At 43.0% G+C, this 26,558-nt stretch overlaps 1 long non-coding RNA gene across 1 annotated transcript; it reads right to left on the bottom strand.

Annotated features, from left to right (window-relative positions):
• Positions 1 to 17,435: 17,435 nt before the first annotated feature.
• Positions 17,436 to 23,954, bottom strand: LOC147343080 (uncharacterized). The gene is made up of 2 exons (XR_015156988.1): positions 23,119 to 23,954; positions 17,436 to 17,641 (listed from the first exon to the last, which is right to left on the bottom strand). It is a non-coding gene; the product is annotated as an uncharacterized LOC147343080 (long non-coding RNA).
• Between the last annotated feature and the right edge of the window lie 2,604 nt (positions 23,955 to 26,558).

Raw genomic sequence — 26,558 nt, 5'->3', positions numbered from 1 at the left:
ATATTAAATCTCTTTGGCTAAAGAACATGTTCTTGCTTCATTGCAAAATGCTCATGAAAAACAGGAATGTGGGTGGTTCCTGTTTGGGTCTTCTCCTTAATGTTAGATCTGTTTCTAGAACTAAATCAGCGGAAGCACTCGAATCTGTACCGCCACAAGTTTACTAGCACACTCAGACCTTACTGAGGATTAACTGACGCCTGATTTACATTTTGCCTGATTAGTCCTTGCTATGCTAGAAGCTTGGTAACCATGTGTTTTTTCTCTTAGGAACATTCTTTTGGAGGAATGGCTATTTCACAGCAGCATTTTCAGAAAAAAAGATGATTTGTAGTGTTTTTTAGTGGCTAAAACATGCACTGAATAAACACATTTCAAAAATAAGTTGATTAATTTTAAACAAGTTAGCACGCTTCTTAATGTGTAATAGAATGTATTGAGTGGAACGATCTTATTTTGAATACAACATTTAAAAATCCTAGCTGAAATAACATTAACTCCAATTTCTGATATAAGACATCCAGGTTATTTGGGGCCTAACATATTTCATGTTGAAATTTCAGATGCCTGCAAATAATTGCCCCTATGTTTTGAATGTCTCTCTATACCTTTCTTTTCCCTATTTCCAAAAGGCAATGAGAAACAATTTATTTTGTAGAAATTAATTTCTAGAAAGTTATATTGAAAGTAGTATGAATAATCTCTTATCTAGTTTTCAAAACCTGTCTTTATTATATTCTCTTTTGACTCCACCAAGAGTCCAAATAATCTAACCCAAATTAATCTGTTTATTGAATGGTTGAACAGTGGTGTCCCACGAAGAAAGTTAGACAAATGTCTAGTAGTAGTCACTTTTGGTCTCTGGGGGTTGAATTTCATTGCATTCTCTGTTTTTTACCCTGCCATCAGCTTGTAGGCACTAGCCTTTCAAATCTCTAGAATCCTGTAGATTGTAGAGACTCCTGGGACCCCAAGAAAAGTGCACTGTTGCAATTCATGGGGTCACAAAGAGTTGGACATGACTGAGCGACTGAACTGAACTGAACTTGGTCCCCTAGGAAAATCAAAACATGCAAATGAATCAGTAAAACCCCCTCTATTACATAAAATTATTACTTGTCCAAAGACTTCACACATTTCTCAATCTCTCCCAACCTCTACTATTTCTACTTATTAGGCGTGGAGTCTCGGTCAAGACAAAGAAGAGAACATACTTTGCAAAGTCTGTTTTTCAATCAGAAGAAAAACACTTTTCATTGGATTCAAGATTATAGTCTTAAACACATGAGTCACATTTCAAAAATATTTTCTGTTTTGATAAGAATTTGCTAATCCTACTTGTTTCCATCAATATCTAATGGTCAAGATAACATTCATAGACGTTCCCTAGAGACACAAATAGAAAAATGAGACACAATTGAAATCTGTCCACTCTTGCTTAACAAGTCACTTAAAGTGGCTCAGACAGTAAGGAATCTGCCTGCAATGCAGGAGACCTGGGTTCAATCCCTGGATTGAGACGATCCCCTGGAGAAGGAAACGGCTAGCCACTCCAGGATTCTTACCTGGAGAATCCCATGGACAGAGGAGCCTGGCAGGCTCCAGTCCATAGGGTCACGAAGAGTTGGATAGGACTGAGCAACTACCTGTTTCACTTTTACGTTTAAGTATAATAATAGCCATTTATCATGGGTCTAGTATGTGCCCAGTTGTGATTAGGCCCTACTGGGACATGGAGAACTGCCCAAGGTTCGAAGCTAGAGCCTTGACGCTAGTAACCTAGAGCTTTAGCCCCCAGATGCCACTCTGTTTCAACTGCATGGATTTATTAATGTTTTCAAATGAAATGGACCGAAATGGAAATATCCACATGTAATTACCAACAGCCATTCTTTCTCTTTAGTCCTGACTCCTTTCTGTATATGTGAACTGCTGGGTGAACAAAGGGATGGATAGTCTTGCAGTTACCCCTCTGGGCCTGATAACCCTGAATTTGCTGGAATACTTTTACAACAGCCAGTTTTATTCACATCAAAACCATCTTCTCTTTATAAATGGATCTTTCACAGGCCACTACTACAAGCTTACTATCTAACAACCTGATTAGCTGAAAGTTCAGGTTTTTTTAATCTGTTTTTTATGAGCTTTTACTCTCTGCAATTTTATTCTCTCCTATTATTCGTTTTGTTATCGACCCACTGATCATCTTATGACTGACAAGTTTGTCCCCTTGATCTTTTTTTTTTTTTTCGGCTGTGCCAGCGGCTTGTGGTATCTTAGTTTCTCAATCAGGGATTGAACCCATGTCCCCTGCAGTGGAAGCAAGAAATCTTAACCACTGGCCCACCAGGGAATTTCTCCTCTTGATCTTATTAATATTAGCTGGATGGAGAAATAACAAGAATGCTTCCAGGACTTGGTAGTTGAGAGATGGGTCAGGAATAAGATTGGTGGTATTTGACTTGGATCTGCCACTTACCATGAGACCCTGGGCAAGTCATGTTAACTCTCTGTGTCTCTGTTTGTTAGCACTTCTATAAAATGGGGATGACAATAACTGTGTGTGTGCGTGTGTGTGTGTGTATGTGCACGCTCAGTTGTGTCTGACTCTTTGTGACCCCATGGACTGTATCCCACAACGCTCCTCTGTCCATGGAATTTTCCAGGCAAGAATACTGGAGTGAGTTGCCATTTCCTACTCCAAAGGAATCTTCCTGAACCAGGGATCGAACCCGAGTTTCTTGTGTTTCCTACGTTGGGAGGCGATCCTTTACTACTGTGCCACCTGGGAAGCCCAATAAGGACAGTAGCCACTCCTTAGGGCAGTGTGAGGATTAAATGAGATAATACTTGTGCCTAGGGAGTAAACACTTAATAGGCAAGGGTAACTATGATTATCAGTTATACGCTACCATATCACCTCCTAGATGGTACCCCTTGAATGAATCAGTTTTCTCAGTTTCTCTTTAGGTATCCAAACATGCAAAACTGTCACACACCTACTCATCCTTTGAAGCCCAACATATCTCCTCTGTGATCCTTCCTGATGTCCTCTGGCAGCATTTAGTGTCCACTTATCTGGAATGTATTGAAACTCACCATAGTGTATTATGGTTATTTGCATGCAGCCCCCATGGGCAGCTGCTGTCTTCCTAGAAAGTGGGGATGGACTTACCCATCCTGAATCCCACTGCATCATGGTATCTGATGTTAATCATTTTTAACAATATTGATTTAATAATTGCACATCAAGCAGAAGCTTTCTTGGAAGACTGAAAGTTCATTTTGCTCAAAAGACAACTACAACAAGAAAAACACATATAGTAAGTCTACTTTTACCACCAAAATTTCAAAAATAAAATCCCAAAGTTGGGTGGTTTCAATTTTGTCTCCAGAAAATGTCTCTCTCCCACAAAATTTATGTTTAACAAAATTTATCTTTTAGAAACCTGAGAAATCTTATAGGAATCATACCTTGTTGATGTTTTTCTTTTTTTTTTTTTTTGGCCTGTAATTATGAGACCTGGTCAAATGTTGGAAGAGAACAAAACTTTTGTACCAGCCTACAGGGTTTCACGATGGAACTGTCCTGTTGGGATAGTTACTATTTCTTCAGCATAATGGTGATTTGTCTCTTTAAGATTCTAGAAACAGATGACAGCCTGGTAGGATAGGAGACATCAACTCCTTAATTTTGAGTCATTCAGAAGTTAACTAAAAAATCAGGCATATTCAATAGTTACAAGGATTTTGTGCATTCTGTAAGTTTCCAAAACAGAGTTCAAGGTGCATTTTCTGAATTAATTATGTGAAGAATTACATGAAGAAGAGAATTTAACAGATATCTGAGAAATTAACTCATCAATAATATGAGCATTGTACAGGGAAAGCTTGAATGAGAATAATTATAAATGGCATATGGTTTTACACCGAGGTGATTATGAGCATGATTGTTAAACCTAGTTTCTTGATTAAAATATGATTTCAAGGAGACCTTTCTCTAGCTAAGAAAAACAACTGTAGTGAAAAAATCTCAACTATGACAGAAATGTTAGCACTGGCAAAGAAATTAGAGATTTCTTCCAGCTTCTCATTTGACAAGCGAGGCCCAGAGAAGTACAGTAACTTGTCTGAGGTTACATGGTTACTTTTCTTCTGAGCTGCCATATTAATTGCCTCAGCAAGTTTTGGATACATTTATGATAAATTGGATTCTGCATTTCACCAGACTTGGCTATTTGAAGCTATTCTACCTTCAACACCTCCCAGCTGCTTTGATTCAGGCCAAGGGAAGGCCAATGTCCAGGATAAAATAAGCCACAAGGAGAACTTGGAAACTTGGGAGGTAAGACTTGCCAGAATTGACAAAGTGGACTTTGCTTGGAGACAGAAACACATGCTCTGTTGAGCGTTGGGGGTCAGGAAGGTTGTGGAGCCGGATGGAACTGGTTTGAGATCCTGGTTCTGGCTGGTATTAGCACAATAGCCATTGACCAGACATTTAACCTCACCTGCTATCTCATCTGGAGATAGACATAACCAGTCTTGCATGGGATTGAAAGGATTTTATTGATAACTATAGTTAAGAAGGGCCTGCACATATTCTGATTTTAATCTCATAAAGCCACATGAGGTGAGTGCTAATGCTTCTATTTCCTTAGTTGGAAAGACTGATGACCAGAGACCTCAGGGAGCTATCTGAGATCACACTCCAGGGGATGACCAGGGATTTGAATGGAGGTCAGTTTGGCTTCAAAGCCTTAGCCACTGCAGCATCTCAGTGGTAGTCAAAAGAAAAAGGTGAGTTAAGAGCCCAGCATGTTGCCTGGCAACAGATAAAAGAATGGTTGATATGATGAAGCTTGAGAGTCAAAAAGGTGGACACTTCCTGCAGTCCGACAATGATGGAGGGAGGTGGGGGACTCAGATGGACTTAAGAGATGGCAAGCCCCAGGAAGCCGGGACAGATGCGCAGAGATGTGGGCCAGAGGGCACTGTCTGGCCTGGCAGAGCTAGATGAGGGTCCACATGACTCCTAGGAGTGCAGAGAGGGTCCTAGACCTCTGTGGAATCCCTCTGTTCTCCTCCTCTTCGACTGTAGTTCTCAAGCTTTCTCTCCATGTCAATATCTGTCCAATCTGGGCTTTCCCAAGCCATATATGACCATTAATTAATTAATTAATTAATTGTTTTGACCATGTGCACAGCATGTGGCAGGGCTTCCCAGGTAGCTCAGTGGTAAATAATCTGCCTCCCAGTGCAGGAGATGCAGGAGCCTCAGGGTCAAGAAGATCCCCTGGAGTAGGAAATGGCACCCCACTCTAGTATTCTTGCCTGGGAAATCCCATGGACAGAGGAGCCTGGTGGGCTACAGTCCAAGGGGTTGCAGAGTCAGACACGACTGAGTGAGCACACAGGAACACACAGCATGTGGGATCTCAGTTCCCTGACCAGGGAAGGACCTTCCCTGCGTTGGAAGTGAGGAGCCTTAACCCCTGGAGCACCAGAGAAGTCCCTTGCCTCCCACATCTTGAGTAAATATTCCAGCCCTAAAATGAACAGTTTTTCTACCTATGAACAAACATCTCCTCTTAATCATCCAGTACCGAGATTCCTGAAAGCTGAAATTTTCCGAGACCCTGTTCCTAAACCAAATAGGAGATTGCATTGCCCCTAAGAAGACATAAATTACTCAGTTACAGGCACTTAACATTAAGAAAGATTCTGGAACCAAAACAATCAAAATGTTTTCAACCTTCTCCCTGCCAAGTTCCCCAACCCTTGCCAGGAATCACAGCTGTAGCGCAGTCTTACGAGGCCAAACTGTCCAGAGTTGTGGCGAGGACCAGCCCTACAAAGCTTCCTTGCAGAACCCCACAGGGCAGTGCCACATGACACCTTCCATGGTGTGATGAAGCAGGAGTGGAGCTGAGGCCGGGTGCTTATTTGTTGGCTTTGGGGGTTTTATCTGCAGAGCTCTCATATCGAAACAAGTGTCCTCCTAAGTTTGGCGAGTGGAGGGGAGGTCTCTGGACCTGTTTGACTTCTTAAAAGCATTCAGGAAAACCTTTTAAACTACTTTCTTGGCCTGCAACACACACTCCTTTGCCTAAATTCACTGCTAGCAGTTTTGTCTTTTTAATCTAATACTTGATTTCTGAAGCCAGCTAAGTGTTATTTGCAGTCAAGTTAAGCTGAGAAGGCAGATGGCCAGGTTGGAGTAACAGAATTTCAGGTTCAATGAAAGACTGTAACCTCTCCTAAGGCCAAATTAAATTTCTAGCATTTAGCACAGGGCTGGGGCTTCCCTGATAGCTCAGTTGGTAAAGAATCCAGCTGCAATGCAGAAGACATTGGTTCTGTTCCTGGATTGGGAAGATCTGCTGGAGAAGGGACAGGCTACCCACTCCAGTATTCTTGGGCTTCCCTTGTGGCTCAGCTGGTAAAGAATCTGCCTGCAATGAGGGAGACCTGGGTTCGAGCCCTGGGTTGGGAAGATCCCTGGAGAAGGAAAAGGCTACCCACACCAGTATTCTGGCCTAGAGAATTCTATGAACTGTATAGTCCATGGAGTTGCAAAGAGTTGGACACGACTGAGCAGCTTTCACTTTCACTTTGGAACAAAACCGGTACTCCAAAAAAAAACAAAAAACAAAAAAACTGGGGTGGGGAGGTTGAGATTCGGCTTCATGGTGAGTTTTTCTGTGCCTCCCAAGCTTGTTGCTTAGAAGGTAAACCCAGGGAGGAACACTGAAAAGCAATGAGCTGTTTTCTAAGAATGCACAGCTCTCCAAGGTAAGGTCTGATGATAATACCCATCCTCAGTGAATAAGTTTTGGAAATGATGGCCCTGTGGGATGCCGGCCCACTGTTCGTAGTTCTCATGTACCATGGATCAAGGCCATTCTGACTTACATCAGTTGCTCATGAAATGACTTCTCTCTCCTACCTTATTCTGAGTTTACTGACCCTTTGCTAATCTAGCATTGTGTCTTCACATAGTGGGAATTAAATAAACATTTGCAGAATGAAAGCTTGCAGTGGAAAACAAAAATCTCATCCTGTCTCCTGAGCATACAGGGTAACACTTTGGGAAGTAGGTTTTGTCTGAAACAACCCTCCTTTCTGTCTCATCCAGACACAGAATTGGAGCTAGGAAGTGGGGTAACCAGATCTTTCAGAATGACAGAAGCATGGAACCAAAAGAAAAAATTCAGAATGCTGATTATAGAAGAGCAGAAAAGTTTATTAAAACAATAGCTTGTGCTTTGAAATTGTTTTGAAAGTTTCCCCAGCATCGTTGATCTTGTAGTTGTTTAGTCATTAAGTCATGTCCAACTCTTTGCAACCCCATGGACTGCGGCATGCCAGGCTTCCTCATCCTTCACTATCTCTTGTAGTTTAGCCATAGCCTAATGTCCCGAACTGCTTACCATATGGCATCCTCCAATGGCCCCATCCTCAGCATTCCCATGGCTGATACGATCCTAAGGATGAAGTTATTAAAAGCACCGAAAGCCAATTATTGTCCCTACAGTTTAAACTTTCCCATCAAAGACCACGTTGGAGGTTCTAGGTTAAGAAGATTCAAGAAAAAATTCAAATGAGGGACTTCATCAATAATGTTTCCATACTCGGCCACTTAGAAACATGGTGAGTAAAACCCACCACCTTATCAAAGAGGTTATAACTCTCATCTCATAAACAAGGAAACTGAGGCTCAGAGAGGGTGACTACGTGCTTAAGGTCGCACAGCCTGTTGAGCCAGGCCTCAGTACCAAGCCAGCATCTGCCTCCTTCCAGTTCCCGTGATGCCTCTCTTATTTAGCAGCCTGATGCACGTGTTCAAGAGGACTGAACATACGTAACCGAAGCAGAAACTCTCTTAGTCTGTAATCCTGAGGAGGGACTGGAGTGTCAGCTTTCATCTTTTCTGAGAGGGCTGGGCGAGGCCCCAGCTTCAGGGTCCTCCTTTTCTAGACTGAAAACACAGTGACCTACTTTTCAGGACTCTCAGAAACAACCATTATTTCAAAAGAAAAAAAAAAAAAGGCTTCAAGGACAAAGCCTTTGGTAAACACTCAAGAAGGCAATAAATTCAAGCAACATGACAGACACCCTCTCTCTGCAGCAAATCTCAAACACGGGGAAATGACAGACAAGACCCAAGTGTCCAGTCCAATATTCCCCTGCAGACACTTTCCATATGTGAAACTTCTCTTTGAAATCACTGACATCCTCTCTTTGGGGAGGGGACACAGAAAGACAGAAATGCTGTTAATAATCATAATTAATATAAAATAATTATTAATAAATATTAATATCTGGCATGACCACAACGCTGGGTCAAGCTTTGAGATCATATTAATCCCTTGCTTCTCCTTCTGCCTTTATTAATCCAGAAGGAAATGGAGGGGATAGAATTCTAATTCATATTAGATCATATAACCAGCCTTACAAAAACTGGAGAGACATTGAAAGATAAGGAGAGAAAATAGTCTTCCAGAGTCTTTGAGCTTCCTGTATTCCCCTACCAGAACCAAGCAAGACTTCTGCTAAACTTTCCTCTTGTCAACATTTTAAAAGGCCACTTAAAAAAAAAAACTTACTGTTCAGGGGTTCGATAAGCGAAGTCCAAAGTCAAGGAGATGATCTCTTTCTTTTGTGAAAAACACCATCTGCTCCTAGGTGGCTCTGGAGACTTGCTGGGCTGTTATTAATAACTGGCTTAGCGCTTTGCTGAGAAACATGAGCCAGGCTGTCATGGGAGGAGGCGAGTGGGGAGGAACAGACAGACACAGGTGGGATAAATGATGACAAAAATACCCTTAGGCCCACAGAGGAGTGCAAATAACCCATGAGTAGGGGTGGGCCCCTCCACAATCAGTACTCATGTCAAAGGTGCTAAAAGTTCAATATCAACTAACCACTCTCTACTATCTTACTCTCTTGGAAAATGTCATGACTCAAGCAACATCAAGCTTTCCTTTGTTCTTCTGAGCAATTCTTTTCCATGTATATTAATATTTGAATATCTTCTCAAACTACAAATTTTTGCTTTGTTTATGTTGAATTTCCTCTTTTTCAAATACATAAACAGATGGATTTTCAAATGCACATTATCAATATGTTAAGGTTTGTTTTCTTGTGAGCGTGTCAGTCTCTCTCCCACAAATAATCCCAAAACCTTTCCTGGCAAAGTGCATGTATGTGTGTTGGGGGAGGGGTGCATTGTGACAGCATCATAATAAAGGGAAACCTGTAGAATTCAAGTTCAAAGAATAGAAATAGTCATGACCTGGCTACTGGTTTACAGCGGGTCTTCCCTTTTGAAAAACTATCAACTATTTCCAAAAAAATCTAAGTCTATGCTTCCCTTGGATTTTTTTGGAAATAGTTGATAGTTTTTCAAAAGGGAAGACCCGCTGTAAACCAGTAGCCAGGTCATGATTATTTCTATTCTTTGAACTTGAATTCTACAGGTTTCCCTTTATTATGATGAGTCTATGCCTCCTTCGGAGAAGGCAATGGCAACCCACTCCAGTACTCTTGCCTGGAAAATCCCATGGACAGAGGAGCCTGGTAGGCTGCAGTCCATGGGGTCGCTAGGAGTCGGACACGACTAAGCGATTCACTTTCACTTTTCACTTTCATGCATTGGAGAAGGAAATGGCAACCCACTCCAGTGTTCTTGCCTGGAGAGTCTCAGGGACGGGGGAGCCTGGTGGGCTGCTGTCTATGGGCTCGCACGGAGTCGGACACGACTGGAGCAACTTGGCAGCAGCATGCCTCCTTTCCCCTAACCACTGACACCAAATTGTTCAGACCAAGAACTACCTGTCTTCTAACTTACATGATCTAACTTACATTAAACACTGGTTCTGCATCTGTCTGAAGTGTTAAAAGAAAGCTGAGGATCACACAAAAGTTATTAGATTATACAAAGATACAGAATTGAAGGGAACAAACGCTCATCAAATGTCCAATTTGTAAGGATCCAGCTGCCACCCTGGTTCAGGCCTAGTAACTATTCTATTTTTCAAACTCAACTGGGGCGTCTCTTCTCCAGCTAGGCTCTTGACATTTGACCCACCTTCAACCTGAATCAGCATAATTCAGAACAACCCTTCCTTAATCATCCTCCCCCAGCCCAAAAGCTGACCATGAACATGGACATTCCCTGATCAATGGTCCAGCCATCACCTCGTTCACCCCATAGGCAACATCCAGCTCCTTCCAGTCTTGTTTACTCTCCTTTGGGGAAAAAATGGAAGCAGTGACAGACTTTATTCTCTTGGGGTCCAAAATCACTATGGATGGTGACTGCAGCCATGAAATTAAAAAACATTTGTTCCTTGGAGGAAAAGCTATGATAAACCTAGACAGTGTATTAAAAAGCAGAGACATCATTTTGCTGACAAGGGTATATATAGTGAGAGCTATGGCTTTTCCAGTAGTCATGTCCAGATGTGAGAGTTGAACCATAAAGAAGGCTGAGCATTGAAGAATTGATGCTTTTGAATTGTGGTGCTGGAGAAGACTCTTGAGAGTTCCTTGGACAGCAAGGAGATCAAACCAGTCAATCTTAAAGGAAATCAACCTTGAATATTCATTGGAAGGACTGATGATGCTGAAGCTGAAGCTCCAATACTTTGGCCACCTGAGGTGAAGAGCGGAATCATTGGAAAAGATTCTGATGCTGGGAAAGACTGAGGGCATGAGGAGAAGGGGGCAGTAGAGGATGAGAGAGATAGATAGCATGGAGATGAATTTGAGCAAACTCTGGGAGACAGTGAAGGACAGAGAAGCCTGACGTGCTGCAGTCCATGGGGTCGTGGGGTCGGACACGACTTACTGACTGAACAACAAACAACAAAATTTTTTTAAAAAGCCATTTTTCACCTGACCTTTGAGATGCTTGCAATCTTGTTCAACGTGTTATTTTGCAGTTGGCCCCTTCCCCATATTATAAGTCTTTTCTCTTTTTTGAGTATTTTTTTAAGTTGTGGTAAAAGGCACATATCGTAAACATTAGCACCCTAAACATTTTTAAGTGTGTGGTTTGGTCATGTTAAGTACGCTCACTTTATTGTGCTACAGATCTCCAGAACTTTTTCATCTTGCAGAACTGAAACTCTCCTCCGCATTAGAGAGCCACTGTCCACTGCCTGCCTTTCCTCCAACCTCTGGCAAACACTTACAATAGTCCTTTCAAATACTCCCCCTTACCTAAATCTGGATTTGTCTCGGACAGTTTGCTGGTGCCATGTCTCAGACTGAATGGCAGCCCTCCCGTGGACCAGGCCATCTTCACCTAGGTTTTCACATTGGCTTCTCTGAGCCTCTGTGTCCTAGGGATCTGGGATCTTCATTCAGGCTTTGGACGGCCGTCTCACATGACATGCTGAGTTACAGTGATTCTTCCAGGCAAGGTGACTTTCCTCTGGCTCTTCTGCGAGGCCCCTCCTATTTCTCTTTGGTTCCTCTTCTGAGATTTTTCCAGGAAGTTCCTTCAGCTCCTCAACTGAGGATTGAATGAAGGAGGATTCTTTGCATTGGGACAGTGTGAGAAGCATTAGAGCAGTAACATGAGGGGGATGATCTTTCCTGTCTTCTTTAAGGTCTTTATGTCTGATGTGATTATCTAATCCCATGGGTTACTAACTGGATGAGTTTCCTAGGGCTGTCCTAACAAAATGTCATAAACTGTGTGGCTTTGAACAACAAATTTGTTGTCTCAGAGTTCTGGAGGCTAGAATCTGAAATTGAGGTGTCAGCAGGGCCATCCTCCTTCTGTAGATTCTAGTGAAGTGAAGTTGCTCAGTCGTGTCCGACTCTCTGTGACCCCATGGACTATAGCCTACTAGGTTCCTCCATCCATGGGATTTTCCAGCCAGGAATACTGGAGTGGGTTGCCATTTCCTTCTCCAGGAGATCTTCCTAACCCAGAGATTGAACCCGGGTCTCCTGCATTGTAGGCAGATGCTTTACCATCTGAGCCACCAGGGACGATGGTTCTAAGGGATGGTTTGCAGGTTCTAAGGGAAGATTTTTTCTTATCTGGTCCTGGAGCTTGGTGACTGCCTGTAGTCCTTGGCATGACCCGATTTATGCAAATGATCTATATACATCATTTCTTCTTTTTTTAAATTTCCCTGTAAACCACCTCAAATAACTATTTTTTAAAAATAATCTAATTAATTAATGTATTTATTTTTGGCTGTGCTGGGTCTCCGTTGCTGTGCAGGCTTTTCTCTAGTTGTGCAGAGGGGGAGCTACTCTCTGGTTGCAGTGCAGGGACTTCTCCCTGTGGTGGCTTCTCCTGTCGCATAGCACAGGTTCTAGGGCACACAGGCTTCAGTCGTTGCAGCACGTGGGCTCAGCAGCTGAGGCTCCCCGGCTTTACAGCACAGGCTCAGTAGTTGTGGCACACGGGTTTAGCTCTTCGTGGCATGTGGGATCATCCCAGACCAGGGATCAAACCTGTGTCTCCTGCATTGGCAGGCAGATTATTTACCACTGAGCCACCAGGGAAACCCTACCTCATTTCTAATAAGATAAAATACTGAAATATTAACAACCAAGCATAATTTTAAGACTTTATATATTTTGATCTGTTAGTGGATGTGTTTTCTTCTGCCACATCAAGAAGCTGTACTGTAAAGATGTATGTGGCCATAAAAAGTTGTGAGATGTACATTCATAAGCTTTGCTATAAAACAGTGTGTGACAATTCACAATTATCCACTTCTCAGTTATTTCTGTGGAACAGAAGTTGCTGGGGTTAAAAGTTATGATCATTATCTGTGAATGAGTCTCTGGGAGAAATAACTGCATAGGAAAATAAATTTGTATGCAAGGTATTCAGGATGTGTTTTTGTTAAGGGAAAGAAGAGTAGCTTTGTCCTAAAGTAAGATGATTGGTTGTTTGAGAGTGAGGAGCAGGGATGCAGAGGACAAAATCTGCATGGATATAGAAAGTTGTAGAAGGCTCACAAAAAGGGAACTGTATTTGTCATGGTCAACATTTGTCAAGGGTTGGTGATGGTTTAGTCACTAAGTCGTGTCCGACTCTTCCCAACCCAGGAATTGAACCCAGGTCTCCTGCATTGCAGGCAGATTCTTTATCAACCGAGCTATGAGGGAAGCCTCCTTTGTAAGAGGGTTAATGGGCTTATTATAAGATTGCCTTTAAAAGATCACTAGTATCAAATATTATACTGGTGAAAAACTGAAATTCTATTTTCTCGTTGCCAAATGACAAAATTTTCTTGGATTACTGATCTGCTTCTTAAGAGATTAGAAAAGTGTTCTCAGTCTGCCTAAAAGGCAAAGGATTCTATGTCTTACCGGAATACTTTCCTGTGCCTTACGCTGACTTTACCACGTCCTTGATGACTTAAAGGAACAAAGTTTTCTCACTTTGGGAAGAGCTAAAGTTCTTTACAATCATGTGATCTTCTATTTTAAAAAAATATTTGTCACTTTCATTTCAAATTGATTTTATTTTGTTTTACATGGCCAGAAACAACCACATTTCCTCATCAATTGCACTGTTTTTGTAACAAACTTTTAAAAATTGATGTATAGATGATTTATGTCCTTTTTTTTTTTTTTTTACAGTTTCTTCCTAGCTGTGTATCTCAGCCCCAAAACAAACAACAAACAAAACATTGTTGTATGTTAGGTATAAAAGCTGTTAAGAGAGTAAATTCTAAGAGTACTCATCACAAAAAAATACTTTTTTTTCTATTGCTTTATATATATAAATATATGATATTATATATATATATGATGATGGATGGTCACTAAACTCATTGGGGCAACCATCTCATGATATGTGTAAGTCAAATCATTATGCTGTACACTTTAAATTTAATATAGTGCTGTATGTCAATTATATCTCAATAAAATGGGAAGAAAAAAAACACCCTTCATGTAACTTGGATGAGATTCATAGATACTCCCTCATTTACCTAGACACAAATTCCAGCCCCCCTTATTTGTCTATCAATGATTAGCTAAATTGTTTGAGCCCACTGACCATCAGGTGTACCTGGTGGCTCAAATGGTAAAGAATCTGCCTTCAATGCAGGAGACCCCAGTCCCTGGGTTGGGAAGATCCCCTGGAGAAGAGAATGGCTACCCACTCCAGTATTCTTGCCTGGAGAATTCCATGGACAGAGAAACCTGGCAGGCTACAGACCACAGGGTCATAAAGAATCTGACACAACTGAGCGACTAACACTACTAACCATTATGGACAAAACGCCTGCTGACATGGCCTGACCTAACTTTACTCTGGCTTCTTCCCTCCCCTGAGGAGCCTGAACCTTGACCCACTTTCAACCTGAGCCAGCATCAGAACACCGCACAGTCTTTCCTGACGAAACCTGTCGGCTGCTGCTGCTGCTAAGTCACTTGAGTCGTGTCCGACTCTGTGCGACCCCATAGACGGCAGCCCACCAGGCTCCCCCGTCCCTGGGATTCTCCAGGCAAGAACACTGGAGTGGGTTGCCATTTCCTTCTCCAATGCATGAAAGTGAAAAGTGAAAGGGAAGTTGCTCAGTCGTGCCTGACTCTTCGTGACCCCGTGGACTGCAGTCTACCAGGCTCCTCCATCCATGGGATTTTCCAGGCAAGAGTACTGGAGTGGGGTGCCATCGCCTTCTCTGAAACCTGTCGGAGACCCTTGCAAATCTCTGGCTCCAAGCACTCTATTACAACAGTGCCCCTGCCCCCCATTGCCATAGTCTTTTCAAATAAAATATCTCCATATCTTCCTCTAGAATTTTTTTTTTACTGTAGGAAAGTGCTGAGAGGTGTACCCCGTGTTATAAATATTGAGGACTATGGAAAGTGAAAGTGAAAGTCGCTCAGTCATATCCAACTTTTTGCAACTCCATGGACTATAAAGTCCATGGCATTCTCTAGGCCAGAATCCTGGTGTGGGTAGCCTTTTCCTTCTCCAGGGGATCTTCCCAACCCAGGGATTGAACCCAGGTCTCCAGCATTACAGGTGGATTCTTTACCAGCTGAGTTACAAGGGAAGCCCAAGAATACTGGAGTGGGTAGCCTATCCCTTCTCCAGCAGATCTTCCCAACCCAGGAATAGAACCAGTTGTCTCTTGCATTGCAGGCAGATTCTGTACCAACTAAGCTATCAGGGAAGGCCAGAGGACTATGGGGTATGGTCCAAATACTTAACCAGACAATCATGTCTTAGTCCTATTTTACAGGTAAGGAGATGGAGGTAGCAGAAGTCTAAGAGACTTGCTGACTCACAGCACCGAGCGCAGATTTGGGAATCCAGGTGTTATTTCTTATCTCCTAGGAAACAGTGCTCTTTCCAGCACGTGCTTGCAGGCTAAGTCGCTTCGGTCCTGTCGGACTCTTTGTGACCCTGTGGACAGTAGCCTGCCAGGCTCCTCTGTCCACGGGATTCTCCAGGTAAGAATACTGGAGTAGGTTGCCATGTTCTCCTCCAGGGGATCTTCCTGACCCAGGGGTCGAACTCATGTCTCCTATGTCTCCTACATTGAAGGTGGGTTCTTTACCACTAGCACCACACAGCACAAACATGCTCAGTTCTGGTCAATGTTTAGAGTAGGTTTGGGGAAATTATTGAAAAGCGTTGGTTAAAAACAATCTTGTGTTTAAAGAAAGGGAAGTTGTATCCAAGAGTGAAAAAAATCAATGGAATACCCCGAGCTTCAGGAAACTTCTGATCCGTGGAAGTGAATGAAGACCACCCATATGAGAACAAGCAAAGGCTATTGATTTAGAGCTTGCTCTAGCAAGGGAGTTGACCATCATCACTTGCACGTGACAGAAACTCAGAAGCAGGCAGAAGGGCTTCCCCGGTGGCTCAGTGGTAAAGAATCTGCCTGCTAATGCAGGAGACGTGAGTGCAATCCCTGGTCCGGGAAGATCCCACCTGCCATGGAGCAACTAAGCCGGTGTGCCACAACTACTGAGCCTGTGCTCTAGAGCCCGGGCACTGAGACTACTGAACCCAGTGCTGCAACTACTATGTGCCCAGAGCCCCTGCTCTGCAACAAGAGAAGCCACCACAGTGAGAAGCCCACACACCTCAACGAGGAAGAGCCCCCGCTCACCGAAACTAGAGGAAAGCCTATGCAGCGACACAGGCACAAATAATAAAAATAATTAAAAAAAAAAACAGAGCAGAGGTTAGAGTGTGACAGTTTTCTGGTGGATAAAAAGGGTAGGAAGCCCTGATTGGAGGCTGTTAGCGTGGAGAAGCAGTAGATAGGCCAGTGAGACATGGAGCTTTCCTGTGTAATTGGTTACGGGTGCGTTCTGGCTTTCTCCTGTCTGTCCTATAGCGGAAGTAGGGACAAAAATTAGGGAGGCTGTCAGTTATTAATCAAGTCCTGGCTGTTTGGGATCAATTGCCACAGGGATTAAGATTTGGCTTTCTGGACTGGCTACTGTTGTTAGGAGGATGGCTTCCTGGGCAGATTGCAGCAAGCTGTGGGCCAGGGTTCTATTTTTATTTATAGTCTGGCCAATGTATGTTCAGTCTCTCAGGGCTCTACAGGGACCTTGCATTTAGAAGAGGCTTTCAGATATCTGACCAATCCTGCAGAGGAGTCTATATGCAGGCCAGGGATATTGGCAAGAGGTTTTCCACTTCCAGTCTGGAGAAGGGAAAGTATTGTCGACTTGAAAAGTAGTTACAATTTCCTACCTGACAGAAGGGGGCAAAGGTGGTCACTTGCAACCCAGCCAATCCACCTGCTGGGCATACACAGTGAGGAAACCAGAATTGAAAGAGACACGTGTACCCCAATGTTCATCACAGCACTGTTTACAATAGCCAGGACATAGAAGCAACCTAGATGTCCATCAGCAGATGAATGGATAAGGAAGTTGTGGTACATATACACAATGGAATATTACTCAGCTATTAAAAAGAATGCATTTGAATCAGTTCTAGTGAGGTGGGTGAAACTGGAGCCTATTATACAGAGTGAAGTAAGCCAGAAAGAAAAATACCAATACAGTATACTAACGCATATATATGAAATTTAGAAAGATGGTAACGATGACCCTATATGCAAGACAGCAAAAGAGACACAGATACAAAGAACAGACTTTTGGACTCTGTGGGAGAAGGCAAGGGTGAGATGATTTGAGAGAATAGCTTTGAAACATGTATATTATCATATGTGAAATAGATCACCAGTCCAAGTTTGATGCATGAAACAGGGCACTCAAAGCTGGTGCACTGGGAGAACCCAGAGGGTTGGGATGGGGAGGGAGGTGAGAGGGGGGCTCGGGATGGGGGACACATGTACACCCGTGGCTGATTCATGTCAATGTATGGCAAAAATCACCACAATATTGTAAAGTTATTAGCCTCCAATTAAAATAAATAAATAAATTTTTTTTAAAAAGTAGTTACAACCTTGAAGTTGAGAGTTATATTTTATTTGGTGGGAATTTTTAGGACGTCAAGCCCAGGAGACAGCATCTCAGGGGACTCTGAGAGAACTGTTCCAAGGAGGTGGGGAGAGGGGTCAGGTTATATATAAGTTTGCAGCAAGGGGCAGGTCCACTGAGATCTCTGTGAGTCATGCAGAAGGGACTTGATATCCTCAAGGAGCTCAGCCAACTGGGGGAAACAAGCAAATAGATGAATGCACTCAATTATTTCCCAAGGCCTACTACGAGCTGTCTTGGCTCTGAGCTTGCAAATGGCCATTCCTTCTGTCTAGATGGCCTTTCCTTGCCCCAGTTCTTCACTGTGAATTTCTTTCTAGTTTCCCCAAGCCCCAGGCTAGAGACCTCTGAGTGACCTGTGCTCACCTTTCCAGGATTGCTTATGCTATTCTCCTCCGGGGTTTTTGCCTCTTTTCCCTAAATGATTCTGAAATCCCGAAGACCACCTCCCAATCTGGGTTTCCATCATCTGTCTCATTCCTAATACAAGGCAGCCCCTCAGATATTTGAAGGTGTGCACAGAGCACAAGGGCGACCCAGATGGGAAGACTGAATGATGGGGGAGGTGATGCCAGGGTCAAGTCTGAAAGTGATGCCAAAAGCTCAGCTTCTCTGTATACTGGTGCTGAATAAAATCTCAGAGATAGAGTGTTTGGGGGCGAAGTAGAAAAGGATAGCTTTATTGCTTTGCCAGGCAAAGGGGAACCCAGCAGGCTCATGTCCTCAAAGGCATATGTCCCCACTTGGGAAAGACTGTGAGAAGTTTCAGAGTAATTGTTCAAAGAGGGAGTGATTGATTCTCATGGACATTCTTCTGATGGGGTGGTGGTGAGGTAAGAAGGAGTCTGCATCACCAATCTTCAGGTCCAACTGGTCTGGGGTCTACATCCCTGTGGGCAGCATACCATTGTTAATTGTTAACTTCTCCCACCTGGAGGAGTTTCAATATCTGCAACATAGCTCAAAGATACTGTGTGTATCACTTGATGGGGAAACAGGACCCTGTTTCAAGGCTGCTCTTAGCTGTTTGTTTCTCTTTGGTCTCGCCTCCTTTCCCTTCCCTAATTAACAACTGCTTGAATCTGCCCATGGGAACTCAGGGAAGGTCATGGAGGCTGAATGAAGGCTATTTCCTATAATCAAAGAAACTTTGAGAGACTCTGTGCCCAGGAACCCTACAGGACCCTGCTCAGTATCAAAAGGATAAGTAGGAACTTGCCAAGGAGTTAACAGGAAAAGCATTCCAAGCAGAGCTATTAACGGAAGCAATAATATGGGAAGAGTGGAATGGATATGGGTGGGATGAGAACATCATGGGGCTTACACACCTGAAGGCTTAGCAGGGACAAGGCAGGGACTTCCCTGGTGGTCCAGTGGTTAAGAATCTGCCTGCCAATGCAGGGGACACAGGCTCAATCCCTGGTCCGGGAAAATACCACATGCTTTGGAGCAACTATGCCCATGTACATCTACTGATGAGTCCACGTGCTGCAACTGCTGAAGCCCACGTGCCCTAGAGCCTGTGCTCCGCAACGAGAGGCTATCGCAATGAGAAGCCCATGCACCTTAACAAAGAGTAGCCCTTGCTTGCCACAACTAGAAAAAACCTGTGCACAGACGCAACGTGGCAAAAAAAAACAAAAAAAAACAAAAAAAAAGAGAACAAGGCAGAAGTGGCCAGAGACAAGACAGACTGAGAAGAGACATATAAAATTTTAATATTCTGCTTCCTCACTTCCTAGCAGTTTAACTCCAACCAAGTTATTCAACCTCTCTACACCTCAGTTTTTTAATCTGTCGACTAAAAATCAGAACAGTCATCCTCACATAAAAATATTGCAAGGATTGAGTTAACATACACGAAACCTTTATCAATAGAAGAGCACAGAGTAAGAATGAAAAGATTGCTTGCTATTTTTATTCTTTTATAGGCAAGATCTGGTTAATTCTCCTATTCTTAGCAGGAGTGAGAGATGGTTATCGGAGCGGGACCTGTGGCCAGCACAGAGGAATGATTTCCTACAAGAGTCCAGTGAACAATAAGGGCTGAACTGACCTGGGGCAGGGGTGGGGAGGATAAGCAGGATTCAGCAGCATTTAGCAGGTAAAACTGGTCAGACTTTCTGCCTGGCTGGAACTGGGTGGGAAGGACTATAAGAAGCCCAGGAGGCATCAGATGTGCGGTTTAGGCAATTTGAGTGGGTAAGATATAGAAAGATAAGGAGCTTGTAAGTGCTTCCTATGTGCTAGGCACACAGCTAGATGCTTGATGCCAAGAGATGCTGAGGAACTGATCCAGGGCCAGAGCAAGCAAGTGGCCAAAGAAGACCCAAAACTCTGTCTCCTGAAACCCAGTTTATGCTCTTTCCAACACACCCCACTCTAGTCAGAGAATTGGGTCCTTCCCAGGGATAAGATTTCTGCCTTGCATATCACCGCTCTTAACCCTTAGGAACCAACAAGGAAAATTCAACACTGGGGGAGATGAGAAGGGGTATTTTTGAATTGTCAGGGCTTTCTATACCAAAATAAATATATAACAGAAGTGTACCTCAAGCCACCTTCCCTTCACAAATTCCTTTATTTTATTTATTTTAGCGTAACCCAAGTCATATAAACTTAAATACCTCTAACACCCATTTCTTATTTCTGGTTCAGTTCTCCACATCAGGTGGCCAAAGTATTGCAATTTCAGCTTCATATCAGTCCTTTCAATGAATATGCAAGACTGATTTCTTTAGGATTGACTGGTTTGATCCCCTTGCCATCCAAGGGACTCTCAAGAATCTTCTCCAACACCACAGTTCAAAAGCATCAGTTCTTCGGTGCTCAGCTTTCTTTATGGTCCAACTCTCACATCCATATATGACTACTGGAAAACTATAGCTTTGACTAAGCTAAGCTAAGCTAAGCTAAGCTAAGTCACTTTAGTCGTGTCCGACTCTGTGAGACCCCATAGACGGCAGCCCACCAGGCTCCCCCGCCCCTGGGATTCTCCAGGCAAGAACACTGGAGTGGGTTGCCATTTCCTTCTCCAATGCATGAAAGTGAAAAGTCAAAGTGAAGTCGCTCAGTCGTGTCCCACTCTTAGCGACCCCATGGACTGCAACCTACCAGGCTCCTCCATCCATGGGATTTTCCAGGCAAGAGTACTGGAGTGGGGTGCCATTGCCTTCTCCGATAGCTTTGACTAGATGGGCCTTTGTTGGCAAAGTAGTGTCTCTGCTTTTTAACATGCTGTCTAGGTTGGTCATAACTTTTCTTTCAAAGAGCAAGTGTCTTTTAATTTCATGGCTGCAGTCACCATCTGCAGTGATTTTGGAGCCCAGAAAAATAAAGGCAGCCACTGTTTCCCCATCTATTTGCCATGAAGTGATGGGACCAGATGCCATAATCTTAGTTTTCTGAATGCTGAGTTTTAAGCCAGCTTTTTCAGTCTCCTCTCTCACTTTCACCAAGAAGATCTTGAGTTCTTCGCTTTCTGCCATAAGGGTGGTGTCATCTGCATATCTGAGGTTATTGATATTTCTCCCGGCAATCTTGATTCCAGCTTGTGCTTCATCCAGTCCAGCATTTCTTATGATGTACACTGCATATAAGTTAAATAAGCAGGGTGACAATATACAGCCTTGGCGTACTCCTTTCCCAATTTGGAACCAGTCTGTTGTTCCATGTCCAGTTCAAACTGTTGCTTCTTGACCTGCATACAGATTTCTCAGGAGGCAGGTCAGGTGGTCTGGTATTCCCATCTCTTTCAGAATTTTCCACAGTTTATTGTGATCCACACAGTCAAAGCCTTTGGCATAGTCAATAAAGCAGTAGTAGATGTTTTTCTGGAACTCTCTTGCTTTCTTGATGATCCGATGGATGTTGGCAATTTGATCTCTGGTTCCTCTGCCTTTTTTAAATCCAACTTGAACATCTGGAAGTTCTCAGTTCACGTACTGTTGATGCCTCACTTGAAGAATTTTGAGCATTACTTTGCTAGTGTGTGAGATGAGTGCAATTGTGCAGTAGTTTGAACATTCTTTGGCATTGCCTATCTTTGGGATTGGGAATGAAAACTGACCTTTTCCAGTCCTGAGGCCACTGCTGAGTTTTCCGGATTTGCTGGCTTATTGAGTGCAGCACTTTTACAGCAGCATCATTTAGGATGAAACAGCTCAGCTGGAATTCCATCACCTCCACTAGCTTTGTTCATAGTGATGCTTCCTAAGGCCCACTGACTTCACCTTCCAGGATGTCTGGCTCTAGGTGAGTGATCCCACCATCGTGGTTATCTGGGTCATGAAGATCTTTTTTGTATAGCTCTTCTGTGTATTCTTGCCACCTCTTCTTAATATCTTCTGCTTCTGTTAGGTCCATACCATTTCTGTCCTTTATTGTACCCATCTTTGCATGAAATGTTCCCTTGGTATCTCTGATTTTCTTGAAGAGATCTCTAGTCTTTCCCATTCTATTGCTTTCCTCTATTTTTTTTGCCTTGATCACCGAGGAAGGCTTTCTCAGAGGAAGGCTTTCTTATCTCTCTTTGTTGTTCTTTGGAACTCTGCATTCTGATGGGTATATCTTTCCTTTTCTCCTTTGCCTTTAGCTTCTCTTCTTTTTTCAGCTATTTGTAAGGCCTTCTCAGACAACCATTTTGCCTTTTTGCATTCCTTTTTCTTGGGGATGGTCTTGATCACTGCCTCCTGTACAATGTCACGAACCTCCATCCATAGTTCTTCAGGCACTCTATCAGATCTAATCCCTTGAATCTATTTGTCACTTCCACTGTAGAATCGTAAGGGATTTGATTTATGTCATACCTAAATGGTCTAATGGTCTTCCCTATTTTCTTCAATTTAAGTCTGAATTTGGCAATAAGGAGTTCATGATCTGAGCCACAGTCAGCTCCTGATCTTGATTTTTGCTGATTGTAAAGAGCTTTAAATTGCATTTTCAGAAAGTAAACATTAAAAAAGAAAAACTTGGAGCTATGAGAAGTTAAGTTGATGTCTATCATTAGAATTTAATATGATTGACAATATTAGAGTGGTAAAGTCATGGAATGCAGAAATGTTTAATACCCGTTCTCACATACTGAGGGTTTAACTGGTCCTAAGTTCTAAGTTCCTGACCTAAGAGTTTCATCTACAGTAAGATATTTTTTCCACCCAGCTCTATGTAGATGAGAAAATGGCCTCTGGTTGATTATGCAAACTGTCCAAGGATCTAAATATCAGATCCAATATCTAATCAGGCACTCAGGTACGAATGCCTAATCTCTCACCTTTGCTTCCAAAATATACAAGGGTAGCTACAACAGTGGGCTTTCCTTGTGGCTCAGCTGGTAAAGAATTCACCTGCAATGCGGTAGATCTGGGTTCGATCCCTGGGTTGGGAAGATCCCCTGGAGAAGGGAGTAGTCTGGCCTAGAGAATTCCACGAACTGTATATAGTCCATGGGGTCTCAAAGAGTCAGACACAACTGAGAGGTTTTTTAAAATTTGGCTACGCCATGCCAATTGTGGTACCTTAGTTCCCAACCAGAGATTGAACCCACGCCCTCTGTGGTGAAAGTATGGAGTCCTGATCACTGGACTGCTAGGGAATTCCCACAAAGCATATGTTTTGATGCAAAGAAAAAAGGAGAGAAAAGAGCCATACCTCACACCAGCTGATCAGAGAGATCAATCAGATGAGCACCAGCTGCCGCCACTGCTGCTGCTGCTGAGTCGCTTCAGTCGTGTCCGACTCTGTGCGACCCCATAGACGGCAGCCCACCAGGCTCCCCCGTCCCTGGGATTTTCCAGGCAAGAACACTGGAGTGGGTTGCCATTTCCTTCTCCAATGCATGAAAGTGAAAAGGGAAAGTGAGCACCCTTTTTAAATACCGACTGAACTTTCCGTCAGCGACATAAATAGGCTGATCCGAGCTTATAGATGACCTGGGGCTCAGGTTTGAAGGGCATTTCACACCTAACCTTTGAAGAGACTCTGAATGCAGTTTTAAAAAGCCAATAGCATGAATAATGTGCAGTTCATCTAAACGGTAATAAAGCTTGTTTAACAGCTGAGGATCTTAATGACAATTTAAGGCACTTGTTTTCCTAACACAGAGAGAGTAATTAACATTAAAGAGCACTTGGTTTTTAATTGCTTTACAAATAAAACCATTCCTTTTCCCTTTTAAGCTATTACTATTGCCATCTGGTAAATCAACTCTGGAGATGCGCTAATGTTAAAATACTTTCTTTAGGATCAAGGAAACCAAGGATCTGAAGCCAAATATTTCAGATGAGGGAATGGAATTTGAAGACAGGGTTCCTGAGAAGAGGAAAGTAAAAATGATGGTCACTCAGTCATATACGACTCTTTGTAACCCCCTAGAGTGAAGCCCACCAGGCTCCTCTGTCCATGGAATTCTCCAAGCAAGAATACTGGCGTGGGTAGCCATTCCCTTCTCCAGGGGATCTTCTCAATCCAGGGATCAAACCCAGGTCTCCCGCATTGCAAGCAGATTTTTTTTTACTGTCTGAGCCACTAGGGAGGAAGGTGGCTAGAAATCTGGGGATGTAGAGTCTAACCAAACTTTTGCTGATTCCATGGCTCAGTGTCACTGTCCCAAACTCTCACCCAATCACACGAACAAAATGTACCCTGGGGGAAACTAGGAGCAGAGTAGAGAATTTAAGAGCTTTCTTCCCACCCTAAAATTCTTTACATTTAGTTTTATTAAACCATTTAACAGCCAACACTAAATCTGTGATGATCCCTTCAGAGAAGGAGCTCAGAATATCAGAAATGTGCTATCCACACCCAAGTGGCCATTTAGATTTTTTAAATGATTATTCTTAAGTACTGACCTGGGGCTAGTGGGACAAGACAGAAGCTGCTCCCAAGGTATGAAGCTGGTCAGACTTGATATTAAGATACTTCAGAGCTGGACTCTCAGAGGACTAACCCTTTATTCTGCATCTCACCTGAATTTATGCCCAGCTGTGCCACCCAACCTGGGGTCATATGTTATATAACCTGAAAGGCTTATACAATGAGTCATGAATACCCACCACAGGGAAAGTTTAGCAGCTTAAAAAGCACCTACAGGGGCTTCCCTGGAAGTCCAGGGGTTAAGAGTATGTGCTTCCAATGCAGGGGGCCCAGGTTCAATCCCTGGTCTGGGAACTAAGATCCCACATGCCGCATGGCTCAGTCAAAAAATAAATTAATTAAATAAAAGCAACCAGAAGTTGACACTCACAGTCCCACAAAGAGATTGAAAAGCCAAAGTAAAATGAAGCCCAGTGATTTCCTTCCCCTAATCCAGTCATAAGCTCAGGGGTTCTAATGGGAGTCTCACTCGATACTCAGGTACAGATTGTCCCTTTAGAAACCTTATTACAAATGTGCTTTCTTCAGGACTCCCAAACTACATGAATTTATCCCAACCCTCTTATGGTCCCAAAGTTCCATAAGGCCAACCCCAAATGTAATGACAGCAACCTTACATCTCGACCGAAAAAATGAGAACTCCCCAGGACACCTGCAAGCAGTGGCTTTTCTCAAGCAAAACAGAAGCCCCAGCACACCAGCCAGCCCTGCTTCCTGTGGAAATACAGATACGAGAACAAAATGGGAAAAAAGAAGAGGACATCCTTGTGCGATGAATTTCACTAGGTTATCAGTCACTCCAAGCCAGTTGCCCAGAGTCCACAAGTCCCAAACCCAGAAACTCACACTCAGTTCAGAGCAACTTCCCCCCAGGTTTCTCACATTGGAGGGTGGGGTACAGAATACTCCTGCCTTCCTGCAAAAATTAGAATTTTCTACGGTGGTATCTCTAGCACCGTCTTTCCTGAGATGCCTGCCCTTCCCCCTTTCTATCCTTAAAATCTCTTGATCCCCTCCCTTGTATTTCTGAAAAATTTGCTAAGAAAATCTCAAACATACAAGAGTATAGTGTAACAAACTCTCAGGTGCCCATCACCTAATTCAGTATCCTCCCCATCCTGTTTTCTCTATACACACATCAACCTGCCTAACCCCCGTGAACTGTTTTAAAGAGAACCCCAAATGTCATATCATTGCATCAGTAAGTATTTATAAAACTTCTAAAAGACACAGATCTTTTAGAAATGTTTACAGATAAGAAATATGATGAATGCATCTTATATATAAATAAGAAATAGAAAACAAAAAAAGAAAATTATAGAGAGATTTAGGAACTTCCATGAAGTCATGAGTCAGGCAAGAGTTAGTCTATCTCTAAACTGCATCTTCTGTTGCTTGAAATTCTGTCCTTTTGCAGTTATACTTCGTGACCTCTCAGGCAACCCTATCTCTGATGGCTCTGCTGAGTAAGGCTCTGAACTTAATGTTTAAGGGCAAAACTCCCCCAAGTAATTAACCCACCCAAAACCCCGAGAAAGGTCTCCTGGTGAATCTGGAATCTTTCCTGAATGGAGTTCTGTTTCTGTGGCCCTCTCCAGCACCTTCATTCTAGGGTCCTGATATTTCTCATGGATCTGGGACCCAGGTTCTATGGGAAATAGTCATCGGCTAAAATAAAAAACTTAAAAAAAAAAAGCGGGGGGGGGGGGCGGAAATAGCTATATAATACCATTATCACAGCTGGAAAAGAAATCAACAATATAGGAAGAAAATCCAAAAAAGAGAGGATATATATATATATATATATATATATATACACATGTGGCTGATTCACTTTGCTGATCAGCAGAAACTAATACAACACTGTAAAGCAACTGTACTCTAATAAAAAAATTTTTAAAGGAAAACAAAATTAACAATAATCCTTTAACATCAACTATCCAGGAGGTGTTCGATCCACTTCTGCTTTGATCTAGGCGGCCTTGGTCTCTTGGGTGCTCTCCTGGAAGTGGAGAGAGGAGGCCTCTTTGTTTCTGAGAGCCCAGTTCCCTCTACCCACCCCAGCCCTAAACACAGAGATGAATGGTGTACCAATGTTCACAGGCTTCCCTTCACTCCAATCTGAACCAGCACTCCCAACCCCAACCCCACTTCTCTGCTCTATATTCCCAACATCTCCCCAAGCATTTTTAGCAGCTGCAAACGACCACTGCTCT

The sequence above is a fragment of the Bos grunniens genome, chromosome 28 (genome assembly GCF_055505025.1).
Source record: "Bos grunniens cultivar Pamir isolate PY7600 chromosome 28, Bosgru_T2T1.0, whole genome shotgun sequence".
NCBI lineage: Eukaryota > Metazoa > Chordata > Mammalia > Artiodactyla > Bovidae > Bos > Bos grunniens.
Note: the sequence above shows the minus strand (reverse complement) of the source record. Positions and strands in the feature narration are given on the sequence as shown.